We start from the raw sequence: 16,583 nt of genomic DNA on the forward strand, positions 1-16,583 counted from the left end.
ATTCCAAACTTTGTTTATCGATGCTGTTATTGGCTATTAAATGTGCAATTAAGCGTTGTGTGCTTTTAGGCGTATGTAACTGAATTGTGTGTGCATGCGCGCGTGTGTTTAACTAAGAAGAGTATGTGTTTTATGGGTATTATGGAAAAACGATGAAAGTCATTAGGGATTTTAGTACAGTTGCTTGCTAATTTTGGTAGAGGAAATACAAATTTAATTCTTTAATGGGTTTTTAATACGTTTTTGATAAAAATATTATGTTTTCTGCTTGAAAAATTTTCAGAGTTTAATAATCACTTATGTGCAAAATAAAAGGAGTGCGATATATTGGAAAGTTGTGACAATTAATTTTTATAAGAAGATTTCGTTATATAGGATAAAATGCCCAACTCTGCCTATAAAAAACAAAAAACGGATTATTTTACTCTTCAAGCTTACGCTTTTTACACTACGCTTTTTAACATTTTAACTTATTTTTATTTCTTTTATTTAATTTTTTATTATTTTATTATTGTATTATTATTATTATTTTAAATTTATTTTTATATTTTCAATTGTTTAATTGTGCACGCTTTTTTCATTCGTTTCTTAATTTAAAAAAAAAAATATTTTTTAATATTTTAATTTATTGGTTTTTTTATTACTTTGCTATTATTAAAACTCATTTTTATTTGTACATGTTTTAATAATTAATTTATTTGTATTTCTTTTATTTAATTTTTTTATCAATTATATTTATCAATATTAAATATTGTTAAAATTTACTAATTTTTTAAATTGTTTAATTGTGCATGTTTTTTAATTTGTTTGTTAATTAAAAAAAATTTCCATATTTTATTTTATTCAATTTTTTTGGATTATTTTATTATTTTTTTTAAATTAATTTTTTTTTTAGTTTTTTTAATTCCACAGGTTTTTTAAATTGCTATTTTTATTATTTTTTTAATAGTTTTTGTTTTCTTTTAATATTGTATTTCAATTATTATTTTTTTTTAATTTTGTCTTTTTTTGATTATTTTAGTATTTTATTTTCATTTTTTAATTGTAAAAGGTTTTTTAAATTTTTATTTTAATTTTTTTAATACATTAATTCTTTTAATTTTTATGCACGTGCGAAAAACTTTTTTTTTTAAATAGTTGAGTTATTTTTTGATATATGTAGTTTTATGCATTTTATATGTCAGGCTTTATGTCGACAAAATGATTTCATTAATTTGTTTTGATTGGTGTTCAAAATCAGAAGAATAGTTTCTCTCGGTGTCAGAATTTTTTGAAACATCTTCATAACTGGCGGTATAGGATGATTATTTTTGAAAGTTGTTTGCTAAACTGATTCAACCTTTTTGAATTTTGGAAAACGAACTTCAGATTCGTAGTCAGCGACCTTGAAGATTCCTCAATTCAAAGTTTCATTAAAATCGACCAATGGATTGGTCTTTTCCCGCAGACTTTCAAAAATTAGTAAAAATATTATGCACTTTGCAACATGCTTTTAAAAGTACACTTGAAAATGTCCGCTACTTAAGCAAACATAAATGCATAGCCTCATTGTAGAACAGGAGAATAATTCTATCTTTATCTTTCTGGTGCTTCTGAGAGGATTTTCTTTAATATTCCGACCAGAGCTCTGCGTAGTTCGGAGTTCTTCTGCATTGGTCTTTCAAAATCTCTTTATGCTCGAAATGCTCGTATTACCAGAGCCTTAATTGAGTTTAATAAAATCTCCAAATTTGTTAAGATCGATTTTTCATTTTCAAAAGCTCACCTATTGAAAGTTTTGAATATTTATTATAAATAGTTTATTTGTGCTTGTTTTAATGCCTATTAACCTTAAAATATGTCTACTTAGCCTATAATAATCTATTATATTCATTGGCTTAATAAATAAATAAATAATTCGATCTCTTCAGACATGACCAATTTTCTCTTTTTGAGCTTCGATTCGTCCGTTTATTTGATGAATGATATGAATTTTGGTGATACACAAGAGGCTTGATTCACACCGGATACCTCGTAGCTATCTGTTATATTATGTATAATTATTTGTGTTTTCCAATTTATTCCTACTAATCTATCTTTTCACTTCATTTCTTCTTCAATTTTGTATTCACCATCGTAATAAATGTGAGAGCAAATATCTTTGACCATTTTCTTTTCATGCTTTAACACTTTAACGCGTTAATGCGTATAATACGTGATGTCGAATAAGCGCCTTAAACTATGCAACACTTTAATTCCATACCCATAAAAGCACAAGAAAATAACTGGTATAAATAATCACGTTTATTGCAAGTCTTGCCGCCTCTTCTTCCTCAATCGATATGCACCCACAATCCCAATTTTCCATCCTTCGCACACAAGTCCCAAAGCAAACGCATGCACATAATCTAATAATTTTCTCTCACCCGTTTTCACCCTCCATATTTTCCTTACTGTTTTACTATCTCCACACATTTTAGTATTCCGTTGGCGTTTAATTTGTATTGCCGGCTCTTTGTTTTCTTGCTATTTGTTTGTGTTGGGCTTTTACTCCCGTCCTTAGTTGTTTTTGCCAAATACTTGCGCGCTGCTTTGGAATTTCAATTCGCCTTGCCATACAGAAGAAAATACATAGCAATGCAAATATGTACTTGCTTGCTTGTAGTTGTTTCTCATATTTATAGCAATTTATTTTATATCTTTGTCCTCTGCTCCTAAGCCTTTGCAAAAATAAAGTTTTATTGCATTATACGAGTTTCTGCATTTTCTTTTCTTGGCTCCTTTAACGGAAATTGTAGCACATATACGTTCTAAATACTTACGTAATGTATATCTGCAATATAAAAATCAGATGCTTGTTGAATATTTTATACGTCCAAAACTATGCATCAGCTTGGAATCTCTCAATTTTCGTAATTTCGTAGTAGCCTTGAAGCTCGGAATTAGAACGGAATGAATGATTTTGAAGAGTTCATTGAATTCCAGCGAAGCAGTTAACTTGGCGCTGCTTAGTATCAAAAATGTGTAGTTGTTTACAGTGACGTATATAAAAATTCGGGCAACTGAAAATCAAAGTTATGAGCAGTGCAAATTTTTGATGCAGAAAAGCTACCATCTAATCCTCGAAGTACATCAGGAGTGGGCGACTTTTGTAGAACAACGCTATAGTCCAGAACGTCTCAGTTTTTTGGGTTTTCACACGCGTAAAAGTTACCAATATTTGGTCATTAAAATCTTTATATTATGAATATTATGTTAAAAAAAATTAAGAGTTCTGTTGAAAATATTTTTGTCGCTGTTCTGTTGCAAAATTTCGCGATGATAATTTTTGTGTAGCATTTTAACCCCGCAGCAGGCGGGGTTTTACCCGAAGAACACTCACTGGCTGTATAGGACCGATATCAGACTTGTCCTCCTTTGCGGGATTATAGCCTGGTGGACGGTTCTTTACCAGACTACGAGTAGAAAAAGGCTTCAGAAAGCTCAGCGCATACCACTAAATACATATATACATATATCATACTCTGAATACTATTTTCTTTTTACCTCCTCTGGACTTGGTTAGTAAGCAGAATGCAAGTAACACTGCCGCAACTTATCAATGGCGCGAATTAGATATTGGACATCCGCCCATAACACTTGGTCTGGGTCCAACTAACCCTTTTGATTAATACTTGGATGAGCCATATTTTAATAGGTTATTTATTACTAGAATTCCAACTAGACGTAAGTGGGTTGACAATGAATTTTACCTGGTCGGAAAAACTGCTTACATTTCTTTAAGGTGGTAGGTGGGTGAAATAGTTGAAGTACCACTCTGGCACACCCCAAGTAGCTCTAAAGCACCGTTTCGATGCCATTATGAGACCTTTAACCGGCAGATATCTACAGCCAGCCAGAGCTGTAAATGTAATGGAGAAGGTTGATGGGATTTAGGTTGGACACTACCATAGGCTGTCGAAGAAAAGAGCACCCTTTATCGTCTAGCTGCCAAATTCGGGCATTTACGGAGAAAGTGTTCAACAGAATTCTTCTGTGAAATATCCCGACAGCTTCTGCAATTGGAAATAAATAGTAAACCTACCTTTTTTGCGTGTGGGTTGATCGTCTAATGACCGGTAAGCACAGCTCCGAGTTTGGAAATTGAATGACGTGAACACGCCAAAAGCCAAAGGGTTTTAGAAATAGTACATGAAGAAACGAAAGAAGCGCTTTCCAGAGAAATAAGTTGTGCCATTCCCCTTTAACAACACTCGGGGGATGCCGTTGATCGGGTAGGAAGTCTCTGAGACCTATTCAGAAGTTGGTGTAACTGTTCTAATATATGTGAAACTCATCTACCTGTATTTATTTTAATGGCGGTAACTGTATACACTTAATTGGTAAAAATGGGAATATAAAAATATTTTGATTCGGTAAGTGTTGTAAACAGCCTCAAGGCTGCAAAAATTACTTTCGTTTTAATTGCAATACTTCTGAAGGCTTTTGCAATGAGAAGAGGGGACTGAATTAGGGCGCAAAAAGGGTATGCAATTTAAATAGCAGAGGGTGAATACTGTAGGTGCAGTATATTTGAATCAATATACAGATATTTTGAAGAAAAATACTGATGTTCTTTCAGAATTAGAATTGTATTATTTCCAATAATAGTCAAAATAGAATAAATCAAGTTGTTTGCGAAATTCTCTTTTATTTGAAAGGCCCATGTATGTTATTATGTTTGCGATATATTAACCTCGTTGAAATGTCCATTTCCGCATATCCCAGGACTGAAATATTCAATGACTCTACTACTTAGATTCGTCTGAATTTAAACAATGGCCTGGCAACATCGACCTTGTTCCTAACAATATGCAATAATTTCCAATGATGTAAATAGATAGTAAAATTTGGGTGTAGTAGTAGCACAGAGGCGACGAGTGGGACCAAAAATACCTCCCAATTACGTCAGGAGGCATACCTTCGCCTTTCCTGACGAGATTCAGGACTTAACATAATATTCACTGGACCCATTAGCATATCAACAGCTCAAGAACGGCATTGACTGGGAATCTCTGACACCACATCTTTAAACGCCCGCCCGCCTCCTGAATCGGAGTCCAACCATTCGCAGCCATCACAGAGAAAGAGCTACAGATACCTCGTACAAAACTACGTTATCTTGGCACAATCGCATTCATAATATTGCCTCAGGTTAAACTCTTACGTATCAACAATCTATTCCGACGTACTCTACATATTTCCGGCATGTGAATACGATACTAACTACCTATTCACATGCCCCCTTAAATCCACACACCTAACATCCCTCTCTCTTTGGACCCACCCCATCGCAACAGCATATTTCTTGGGCCTAGTATGACCCTAAACCTGACCACTCAAGCGTGAATGTCGCCTCCTTAACGATTGGGAAAAGGTCTTTGGTAGACGTGTTTTTAACACTTTGGTGTTCGCCTATACAGTAGTGGCTTCAATGTGTTTCAAATGTCTTGATGTTGGAGGGACCCACAGTTTTAGGGCGACTCCGAACGGCAAATGGGTTTTTATGAGGAACTTTTTCATGACAGAAATACACTCGGAGGTTTGCCATTGCCTGCCGAGGAGCGACCGCTATTAGAAAAAACGTTGCCTATCATTTTGCTGTTTTATGCACGGAGATTCGAACCTACGCACTCCCGAATGGCAGTCACGCACCAATGCATTCGCTATGACGGCCGTCGTAATACAAACATAATTTTTAAATCGATTTCGTATAAAGCTGACTATCATTGATTTTGATTGCGTTAAACCTGGCAGATTGTCCTGTTATGAACTTCTTTGTCTCTCCTTGAGTTCCTGAATACGAGAGAAGAGGTTGGTTGAATCCACAAAGAACACACAAGCAAGAGCTTGGCTACATGCTCCTTCGGATTTTTGAACGTATGGTCCAGAATTGTCTGTGTTTTACCTTCATTCTGGCAAGCTTTAACACACAACTGGCTTCCCCAAGCACAAAGGTTGCAAATAACTGTGCTTGAGGTGTAATGTCCACTTTAAGTCGCTGTATGTGTGTATACGCTGTGATATATGGCTCACTAAAGATGACTTGTTGGGATTTGTCAGCAGTTTTTACTTCACCAATACATAAAATAGTTTATCCTTCAAGCTAACTTGAGCAGCTCTTCTTTTCCTTATACTCTAAATTTACCGGCGGCTTACATGTCTCGCCAAACCACAATCATAACTGCACATACATATCCCTCTCTCAATTTGTACAAATCGATTCGTGTCTGACTGGCTAAATTGCATTTCCGTTTCCAATCAGACACAGTTCGTAAAAAAGGAAGAAGATTTCTTCTCAACTCCATCCACCTGCAGGCTGGTGCTACTCTCATAACTACCTATCTAAATGCCAATGTATCTATTGGTTTGTCAATGTATTCACATAAATTCCGCGCTATATGATTTAATATATTTTATACAAAATATTTCAAACAAAAAATTTATAGCATTTGAAATATTTGAAGTGACATTCGGCAATTTGAGACGTTAAAGCTGGCATTAACTTACCAAAGAATCGATAAAACCGCTTCGCACGGCGTTTTACGGTTTATCGTGTATGATGCTTTCACGCCCACAACCGCCTACTCTTTCTGCTACTCCTCCTACACCACGATTTTCTTACTCCCCTGTTTCATACTCATTTATGCCAACATCAAATGAAGCGATGAAGTGGTTATCACGTACACGCCAACATAAGTTATACTTGTACGCGTAACCTTTTTGCAACAGCAATATCCTGTCTGTCTGTCGGTCTGTCTGTGTTGAGTGAAAGTCGACAGCGAAATTTTATGTTTATTGCTTTTCATTTGACCCCTACCATAGCTCCCGTAGATAGGAGTGTAGTATATTTTAAGGCGTTGGGTGGTAAAAATTTACATTTAAATAGCAAAATACGTACGCGTATGAAATTTAAAATAGTCAGCCAGTAAGTATTAAAAATGGCTGCTGAGCAGCCAAACATTATACACTTGTCAAGTGCCTGCTTTAAAGCATAAACAAAAAAGTGAAAGTGGCATGAGCGTTGATGTGTTACTTGCAGTTTTTAGCGCATATTTGGGGGGTTGTTTCTGGTTGAAATTTATCGCGTTTTATTTAATGGTGTTAGAAGCCGCCACTCGTATCGCGTGAGTGTGGGCAAAGGAGGCAGACGAGCAAAAAAAAAAAAAGAACAACATGAAAATGTTTAAAATTAAACGACACTCACACCAAAGTCAATTTTAAGCGTATACATATAGGTATGCATGCGTTGTATATATAGATATAGCAATTTTTCCTACCATGCGCCTGAGGCTAGGCAATTCCTAATTGACACTGAAACTCTACACCATATCGATGTGTATGTATGGTGTATGCAGTGAGCATGTGAGCAAGGCGAAAGTTTAGTTTAGCAGAGGTGTGTGCAGCTAGGAGTGAGTGAAAGTGAGGACGCAATGTTTTTGTAGGGAGAGTAAACAATTGAAAGAGCGTAGCGGCCCTTGGCAAGGATAAACAAACCTTTGAAACTTTTACAAATGCAAAGTCAACCCGCCAAGTTTCAAGTGGCTAGCAGTGCTCCGAAAGCAAGTAAGGCTGGTAAGTCAGTCGGTATATTTGCAAAAGTAACCCATTATGAGCGCATGTATTAGTTGCTTATAAACAAAGAGTGTCGCACATGTGAAGCATTTGAGGCGGTCGCCACAAATGACAACCTCATTGACTAACTGTCAGCCTGGTTGTTGTCGAGTTGCCACTTAGCAACCTTATTGAGTTGTTGGAAAGCAGTTGTGAACTTGAATGTTATTTTCTGGTTTCATTTGATACTTGAAATTGCAAGCTACAAGAAATATTATGAAGATTATTCACAATCTTACCAAATGGGCAAAAAAGAAAAAAAAAAATACGCACTTCATATACTGCCCTGCCGACACAAGCAGTCTGCTACGATATACAACGAGTAGCCCTTCTTCACAAATGAAGAAAATAAATATTAATGGCAGAGGAAGTGATTTCTCGTTTTGCCGGGCTTCTCAGTTGGAGTACGTGCTATCTGCCGCTATTGAGGGGTTACTTTCCTGCTTCCTTGCGCCGCACAAATCAAAGCTTTCAGCCAACAAAGTAAGAAAAATGTTGCATAACAAGCACCCCAACTTTCTTATGTGTTTTTTCTGGTGTTGTACGAAATTATGCTTACCACACTTGCCGTACTATTTGTGAATGTTTTTGGGGTGATCGGCTGCCCCACCGAATCTTGTGCACTTCATTTGTCATAATCTGTCTAATGATCACGTAAAACACACGATTTTATGTATCGATGCTGTTGCGTTGGGAATTCGCAAATGGTGGTAGTTATTGCTGAAATTGGTTACAATGACAGCCACTGGGTTGGGAAATAATTATGTTTGGGAACGAATTTAGTTTTTGGTACAAGAAGTTAAGCAGAAAAACAGGGGGCGGGAGTGCAAAGAATTTAAAGTTTCTTCATTTTAATTTTTATTAACATGTACAACTATTTTTGTGGCAGATTTTATAAGAAATAATTGCTTTATGTTAAAACTTCCTCTTTCGAAAATCTAAATTATCCATTCGCGTCACTTTTTACACGAAATACACCATCTTGTTTTTTGTCGGGGGCAGACTAGCAAGTACAGCACTCAGACACAATTAAATCCATTGTACTGCACATACACCACTTTAATTCAGCTAAATTAGAGCAGAGACAGACAAAAGGCTCTTTTATATAGCCGAACAACCCAAGCGATAAGTTCGTTCGTGATAAATCCCCCTGAGGATTGTCATCCTTCATTCTCAATTCGATAAGAAAATCAGCTACTACCTGACCTGTTTCTTTCAAGGTAAATTACTTTTTTTTTGGATGTGCTCATGGTTTCTATTTCAATCTTAGCGGCAATTGCCCCTCAAGTTTTACCAACAGACGGTTCAGAAACAAGTAATGGAACTGCAACTGTTGCATTTTTTTAAGTAACGCTAATTTAATGACGCGTGCAGGCCCCGAGATTTGCAGCGACTGATTTATAAAGTGAGATACAGTCAGCAACTCCACGCCACTAGATGATATTCAACAGTCGACTCTCCCGGTGGAACTGAAGAGGTGGTCAGCGACCTATCTGAGTAGTCGGCATTCATCAGTCATGTTTCGAGAGCAAAGCTCAAAACAGAGGAGAATAAAGCAAGGTGTACCGTAGAGTGGTGTCCTTTCACCCTTTACTTCTCAACTTCTACATCTCGAAGATTCCCCAGCGACCACAGGAAGTTTCACTGGTCTCTTATGCTGGTGATTGTTCGATAATGAAGTCGGTCAATGACACTGATGACTTATGCTCTAAAGTGAACGTTGATCTCGCCAGCCTTCTCTCTTTTTCACTTCGAGAAAACTCCAGCTTTCCCCCCACTAAATCCAGGACGTGCCTCTTCACTACCTGGAGGAAGAAGGTTAAACTACAGCCAAAGGTAAAAGCCGACGGCAGACCAATACCCTAAAATCTTGGCTGGCACCTTCGACATAGCGCATACAACTGTGCTAGGCCACTGGGCATAATGTTGTTTCGGAAAATTAGAGCACACAAGTTTGCGAGGAAAGTCTCTGATGCAGGACTTTTGGAATTGGGGCCATGTATGCAAGTTCCGTTGTGCTCTGAGTTTTCTGACGGGGCCCTGCACTTTTAGCCAATTATCTAGTGATTTAAGCGGGAGCTGTGAAGATGATTGATGAGTGATGATTGATGCGAGAAGAAAGGATATGCAAGCTTGAAAAATCTTTATGGCCATGTGTGGACTGGAGATCGTCTTAGAGGGTTCTAAGTTAGTCAAAGCCGAAATTCTCTTTAATGGTGTAAGCCTTAACTAGAAACTATCACATCGGAAGTAATGCTGCCACGCTATTGCGAGGCGAAAACTAAAACATTTTGGCTCTCATGTTTGTTGCTGGGTGCTTGCGAAATTTTGTGTTTCAAAATATTTCTTTCTCCTTCATTGTTTTTACCTCTGCCTCTCCTTCAGTACTTTTCTTGAAGTCAGAAGTTATCCGTGCCATCTTCACAAATAACTGACGTCAAAATGATACTATTCCAAGACACACATTTTGATAAACCTGGTGAGACTATAGCTTTTTTGTTGTCTCGCAATAAGGCCACCTAATATGGCTCGCCATATACATATGTAGATACGAGGTGTGACTAATAAGTAACGAGACCGATGCTGTAAACATTTGATTACGACTTCATACATTTACTTATCACTTTCAATATACCCCCTCCTCCAGGTATTCCCACCAAGCTCTCTGCAAGCGGCTTTTTTTCATAGTTTTATTGAACTCAAATCTCATTTTGTTTAATGAAGATTTTATCTTAGAAAAGCGGTAGATGTCGTAAGAAGCAAATTCTGACGAATAAGACGGTGTGTCTGCCATTACAAAGCTTTGCTTGCCTAGCAACCTCTTCACAGACAATATGGACCGAGGTGTCGCATTACTTTGGTGGAGAACCCATAATTCGCAATGCGTTTTCCTTCATCTTTAACAAAGTTCACCAAGCTCCACCGAAGGTTAAAAGGTTAAAAGTCATATGAATAAATCAACGTTGTTTTCAACTTGGATTCTCGAATTCGAGTTTTTTGGCTTTTCGTAAAGTGGTACTTCTCCAGTGCATGAATTAGTGTTTCATTTCATTCTTTTCAGCAGTTTTGGTTAATTTTAGATGGTCTACAGAGGAGCTTATTGTTGTTCTTTTTCTTCTTGATTGACGCGATACTCGATTAACCGATTTGGCCGAGTTTAACAAAGCGCGCCAGTCGTTTCTTTCTAGTGTTAATCGGCGTCAATTGGAAACGCCAAGTGAAACCAAGTCCTTCTCCACCTGATCTCTCAAAAGCAAAGGAGACCTTCCTCTTCCTCTGCTAGCATCAGCTGGTACCGCATCGAATACTTTCAGAGCCGGAACGTTTGTATTCATTCGGACAACATGACCCAGGGAACTTAGCCGCTAGAACCCTATTCGCTGCGCTATGTTTATGCCGTCGTAAAGCTCAAACAGCTCATTATTCCCTCGTTTGCGATACTCACCGTCAGCAATGTGCAAAAGTCCAAAAATCTTCCACAGAATCTTTTTCTCAAACACTCCGAGGGGCGCCTCATCAGATATTGTCATCAAGTTTCTGCGCCATATGTTAGGACGGGCATGATACTCAATTGCCTTCTTAGTCCAAAGTAGCACTTGCTGGCAAGTTGGTTTAAAGGCTGGCATTGTTATCGGTGTTGATGTTGGTTCCTAGATAAACCAAATATTTTACGACTTCGAAATCTCAACCTCGAACTATCAACAATGTCGTGGGTATCGATACGTTAGTGCGCCGACTTTTTGTTTGGTACTTCGTTTTGGCCCTGTTCACCACCAGACCCATTCGCTTTGCTTCAGTTGAACATTTCTGATAGGATTAAACGTTTCTTCCACAATACCCCAGAATGGTAATTAAACACTCCAAAAGTATAATATTATTAATCATCGCCTATTTTGAGCCATGGACAGTGCATTGACCATTTATCAGATTTTCCAACGTCAATGTCGAAATGATTCAAATACTCAGTCATTAATTTGCCTGCAGCAATGTTGAGATTATCTGTTACTCATACCTCGATTAGTAAACATTTGCTTTTCCATTACAAAGTGAATGTTCTTTTCAGTTTCCCACTGTTAGCGTGGGCTGCGAACTTGTCATATTTGACAGCCAATTGAGTCTTTGAGTAGTTTGAAAACACTTTCGTTGCGAGATTTTTTTTGTTTCGTGCGAACGGGGTTGTTATTTAAAACTTTTACTCATATGCAGATAACTTGAACAGGGTGGGCGGTTGGTATGGACATGTGGATGGTATATGAAGAAAGTAAATAAAATTATGTTTGTAGAAAAAAAAACGCAACGACAATAAATCACTCGAGACACCTTAATGATTGACAAATACAAAACACTCACTCACCCGTTTGCCGTTCGTTTGCCAAGCACAAAAGTTCCTACATGCTTACGCTATATGATTACTCGAAAAACAAATACGAAGTGAAAAAAAGTGAAAGAAGAGAGCTACATACATATAGTGAGAGTGCAAGTAAGTGTTAGGGTGGAGTCGCGAATGAATTGCGGCTGTGAAGCGTGAAATTACTGGCAGTGGTCAGAAAGGGTGGCTGTGTAGATTGTTTGGGTTGCAAGTACGCCATCTAGTCCCCCATGGAGTTCCGCTGGGGGAAGAAGGAAGGGGGTGCACATGCGGAGTTACAAAGGGGTTGTGCTCACCACCTCTAAGTTGTTCGGTATGTGCAGGCGTTGTTTACAGCAACAGCTTAGCACGGCTTAAGAGGGCGTAAAGCGTATATTTATTAGGCGAATAGCAGTCAGTTCATGGGCATTCAGACAGACAAACATACAGAAAGACAGAAAAGGCCATTATTGGGCAGACGCTACGCGGACATCCATACATCTTAGTACTGCCAAAGGTTAGTTAGCATAAATATTTTTCATGTTTTTAATCGGCTTTAAGGCGTTGTCTGGCTTTGACTTTTGCGCAAAGCTTATCAGCTGACGCCAGTGGGTGTCTTTTATGAAGGGGTGGTTTACTAGGAAGATTACAGAAGCAGATTAAAGCTGCAAGCTGGTTACTTTAATTAAAAGCAAAGGCTGATTATCGCGGCTATTGAAACACTGCAATACGTTTTTTTTTTTTGTTTGTTTTTAAGTTCTTAAGTTCTTGAGGGCTCGAGATTGAGAATGTTTTTTGTTTTTAAGATCTTAATTTCTCGAGAGCCTAAGAGCACGATACTCAGAATGACTGTTTTTAACTATTCGACTATTGACAAGTATTGTCGTATAACGTAGAAAAAACGTTGAAAAGCCTCAGTAGGTGCCATTGCTGATGTACTACATCTAAAAAATTTGGCGCGTTCCCTGTTTTAGGAGTAAGGCAATGCAAACAAGCAGGTACGTGTACGTATTAGTTATTAGATAACATTGAAATGGAGCAGTGCAAAAACAAATTCTTTCAGAAAGCAACTACTTCAGAACTCAAAACCGGAGGTCAATACGTTGGTGGTGTTTTTTACACTAACTTAAAAATCGGAAAACGAAAACAATAGATGGATGGATATGAGTAGGCCGAGAGGTCTTAAATAAAAACTGAGGCACTCAGATATAGATAGTTTTTTTACGTGAGACCCAAGACAGAAAATATAAATGGATGGGAAACCGTGGAGGGTGGGACGTTATTATTACAAAGTTAACTCGATCCATTATCAAAGATGAACCGATTGATTGGTTTTGAAGAATCCGGGCCACCGCAATTTAAAATCCAAGCAGGATAGCATAGATGATTTTACACTTGAGACTAAGACAGGAAATTTGGATGGAAAACAGGGAGAAAGATAGAATATTGCAAGGTTAGCACCTCTTCAAACCTCCCTGACTGCTTAATCAAACCGATAAATCTGTTGAAGAACAGAGAATTTTGCTGATTTATTCCTCAATATATTGGAACTCACAATATACCACTTCTGGGGGGCTCAACTCATGCTCTCAAAAAGAGTATCTCCATGCGAAACGAGCTACAGCTATAAGCAGTAGGTCTTGAAGTTATTAAGCGTGTGTGTGATTTCATATCCCTGAATCTGCGGTAAAATTTGAGTTAGGCTTGTGAAAAAATTGTATCCGCATTCCACTGGGCAGAGCTTCACAGCTAATTTACTTACTTACTTATATGGCCTGATCAGGGATTACAATCCGTTACCGAATTAAGGCCGACTGCAACAAGTCTCACCAGGCGTCTCTTCTTCACGCGCGCCTTCTCCAATTTGTTACACAAAGCGATGATAGGGCTTCCCCGACATGGTCTTTCCATCGGAGACATGGTCTTCCTCTACGTTGTTCTTAAACTTGTCATTTGGAAACCTTCTTTGATGGAGCTTCTACATCCATACGCTCGACGTGGCTCAACCAGCACAAGCTTTTGATATTGATGCGAAAATTTCTCGCAAGTCGTTTCTTCCTCGTGCTAACCGGCACCAGTTGAACACACCACCAAGCCCTTCTCCACTTGATCTTTCCAATGTACCATTAACTGGTACCGCAGCGAATACTTTCGGGACCCGAGCGTTTGTACCCATTCACTTCATTCACTGCGTCTATGTCGTCGTGCAGCTCATACAGCTCATTGTTCCATAACCTCCGATACTCGTCATCGCTAACGTGCAAAGGTCCAAGAATCTTCTCTCAAACACTCCAAGGGTCGCCTAATAAATATAATACAAATATAATATACAGGGAAGATCGATTTAACTAACTTACTTTAAAGGGTTGCGTCATTCAGAAATGTAGTTGGGTCTGTGTGTCTCATTACCATAATCTAATTTAAAGTGTGTAATTTCATTATTTTTATTCAACTTCATCCTGACTACTTTGCAAAATAAATTAAATTTGTGCATATGCTGGCCGAGAAGGCGGCAGAAAAAATACATCAGCAAGTGCACAAAAGTAAGTACATATGTAGGTATTTAAATATGCAAATGAATACTGAGCCATGAGAATATATGTAACGTGGCTTGGCATTCAAATAACTGTCGTCTTTGCCGCCCACTCCTGAAACTTTTACTGGAGTGACTCGAGCTGCTGTTTGTCAAGATGGCGTTGATAATCATGAATGAAATGTGTCTGGCTGAGGTCTTTTGTTGATAAAAACCCAGAGCGAATACAAACCATTCACATGTTTACACACATACATGCATACATACATAAATAAACGCTGGCTGTAGTAGTAGAAACGAAGTTAAAAAATATTAAAACAATGACGCTAAGTAATAAAGAAATTATTCGAAATGTGAATCTGAAATAGAAACAGAATTTAATGCCAACCGGTTCAGAAATGCATACTCAAGCCATTAAAAATGAGAGAATGGGATTCTGTGGTTTTGAACTCTCAGCACGAGCAAACTCCCACCGATTGCTACTTTGTTGGGCATAAAGGCTTCATATGTAGGTATATAATTCAGTTTAAGAGGACTGATACGTCACTCAAATTTTAATGAATTTACAGATACTCGTATACCTTTACATACATACATACAAATATACGTGTACACCCCTTGACAGCGAAATGGAAATGCGACATTTTGACTGCTTTTATTTTTTTTTAATTTTCGCAAATTTTTTATAAAATACAGTTCATCGTTAGGGTGGCGCAAAATTAATCACCCTGTCGGAAGATTTTTTTTAATTTTTGTTATGTTTTTTTTATATTTTTTTCTTATAATTTTTGCAAATAGCGTCGAACGCCAATCATATTTGACACTTAAGACAGCTGTGACACTAGACATGTGCAGTATACCAACAGACAAGCAATGGAGCGGGCGAAGGTCAAATTAAAGATTTTTATCACTAGGAATGATTTTTTTTATTTAGTAAAAAAGTCATTTTAAAATAAAATTGTTTGATTAATTTTGCGCCACCTCGCCCAACAAATATCATATAAATCTACTTTTTAATCTATTACAAGATTTATAAAATCTCGAGAAATTTTCATAAAAAATTTGTATTTAACGAAAATTTCTGCAAGCAGTTTTATAACTTTTTAATTTTAATATAATAAAGTGCAAAGTTCTTTTTTTAATTTTCGTTAATTTTTTCTAAAATACAAACTACAAAAATAGATTTATATGATATGTCTTGTATAAGGTGGCGCGAGTCACACTATCGGAAGATTTAAAATTTTTGCAAAATAGCATTTAATAAAAAAGTTATTCAAAAACAATATTGGATGATCAATTTTGCGCCACCTTGCACAAGAAATATCATATAAATTTATTTTTAAATTTATTGCAAGGTTTATAAAAATTCGACAAATTTCCATTCAATTTCAATTTCAAATTCAATTTTCAATTTTTTTTTTAATTCGGGTACACAGTTTAAACCTTATTAAATTTTAGTGCAAAATTCAAGTGGCTCAAAAGTCTCGTTGATTTTTGGATAATTTTTTCCCTGACGATGTTGCGCACTTTCTCCTTACAAAAATGTGTTCCACTGCCAAAATGCCACTTCAAAATCACACTTTGTTATGCTAAAACTTAATGGACAATAAAACTAATCAAAAAATTCAAATTTTTTTTAGAAATTCTGATGAAAAATTTTGAAATTTTGATGAATATTTTTCATGCCTTTATAAATCTTGTAGAGACTTTGAAACTTTGATTTATATATTTGATGCATTCATAAAAGTTGCATGAAAATCAAAAAGCCAAAGAAAAGTAGTCAAAATTGACCAAAATATCGAGTTACTGCTTAGCTATCAACGGCTGTAACTCTTTGCATGCCACCGCAAAAGTGCTCGCCATTAGGCGTTGCACTCCACAGCAAGCAGGGGAAAATTGTATAGGTTGTGCTATGATTGGACGGAAGGCACCCTGCTAAGTAAAAAATTACATATGCAAATTCAATGTTTGATTCAATTTATTTGACAAAGTTACATGCACGCATACATATATACGTAGTATGTACAATACACTTACACACATACATACGCATGTATTTTTACTTGGCAC

The 16,583-nt window shown here is 36.9% G+C and overlaps 1 protein-coding gene across 3 annotated transcripts in view; it reads left to right on the forward strand.

Annotated features, from left to right (window-relative positions):
- Positions 1-16,583, forward strand: part of LOC129249146 (GTPase-activating protein CdGAPr) — a 97,483-nt gene that overhangs the window by 37,631 nt on the left and 43,269 nt on the right. The gene's annotated exons all lie outside the window — the stretch shown is intronic.

Source organism: Anastrepha obliqua, chromosome 5 (assembly GCF_027943255.1).
Source record: "Anastrepha obliqua isolate idAnaObli1 chromosome 5, idAnaObli1_1.0, whole genome shotgun sequence".
In the NCBI taxonomy this organism is placed as follows: domain Eukaryota; kingdom Metazoa; phylum Arthropoda; class Insecta; order Diptera; family Tephritidae; genus Anastrepha; species Anastrepha obliqua.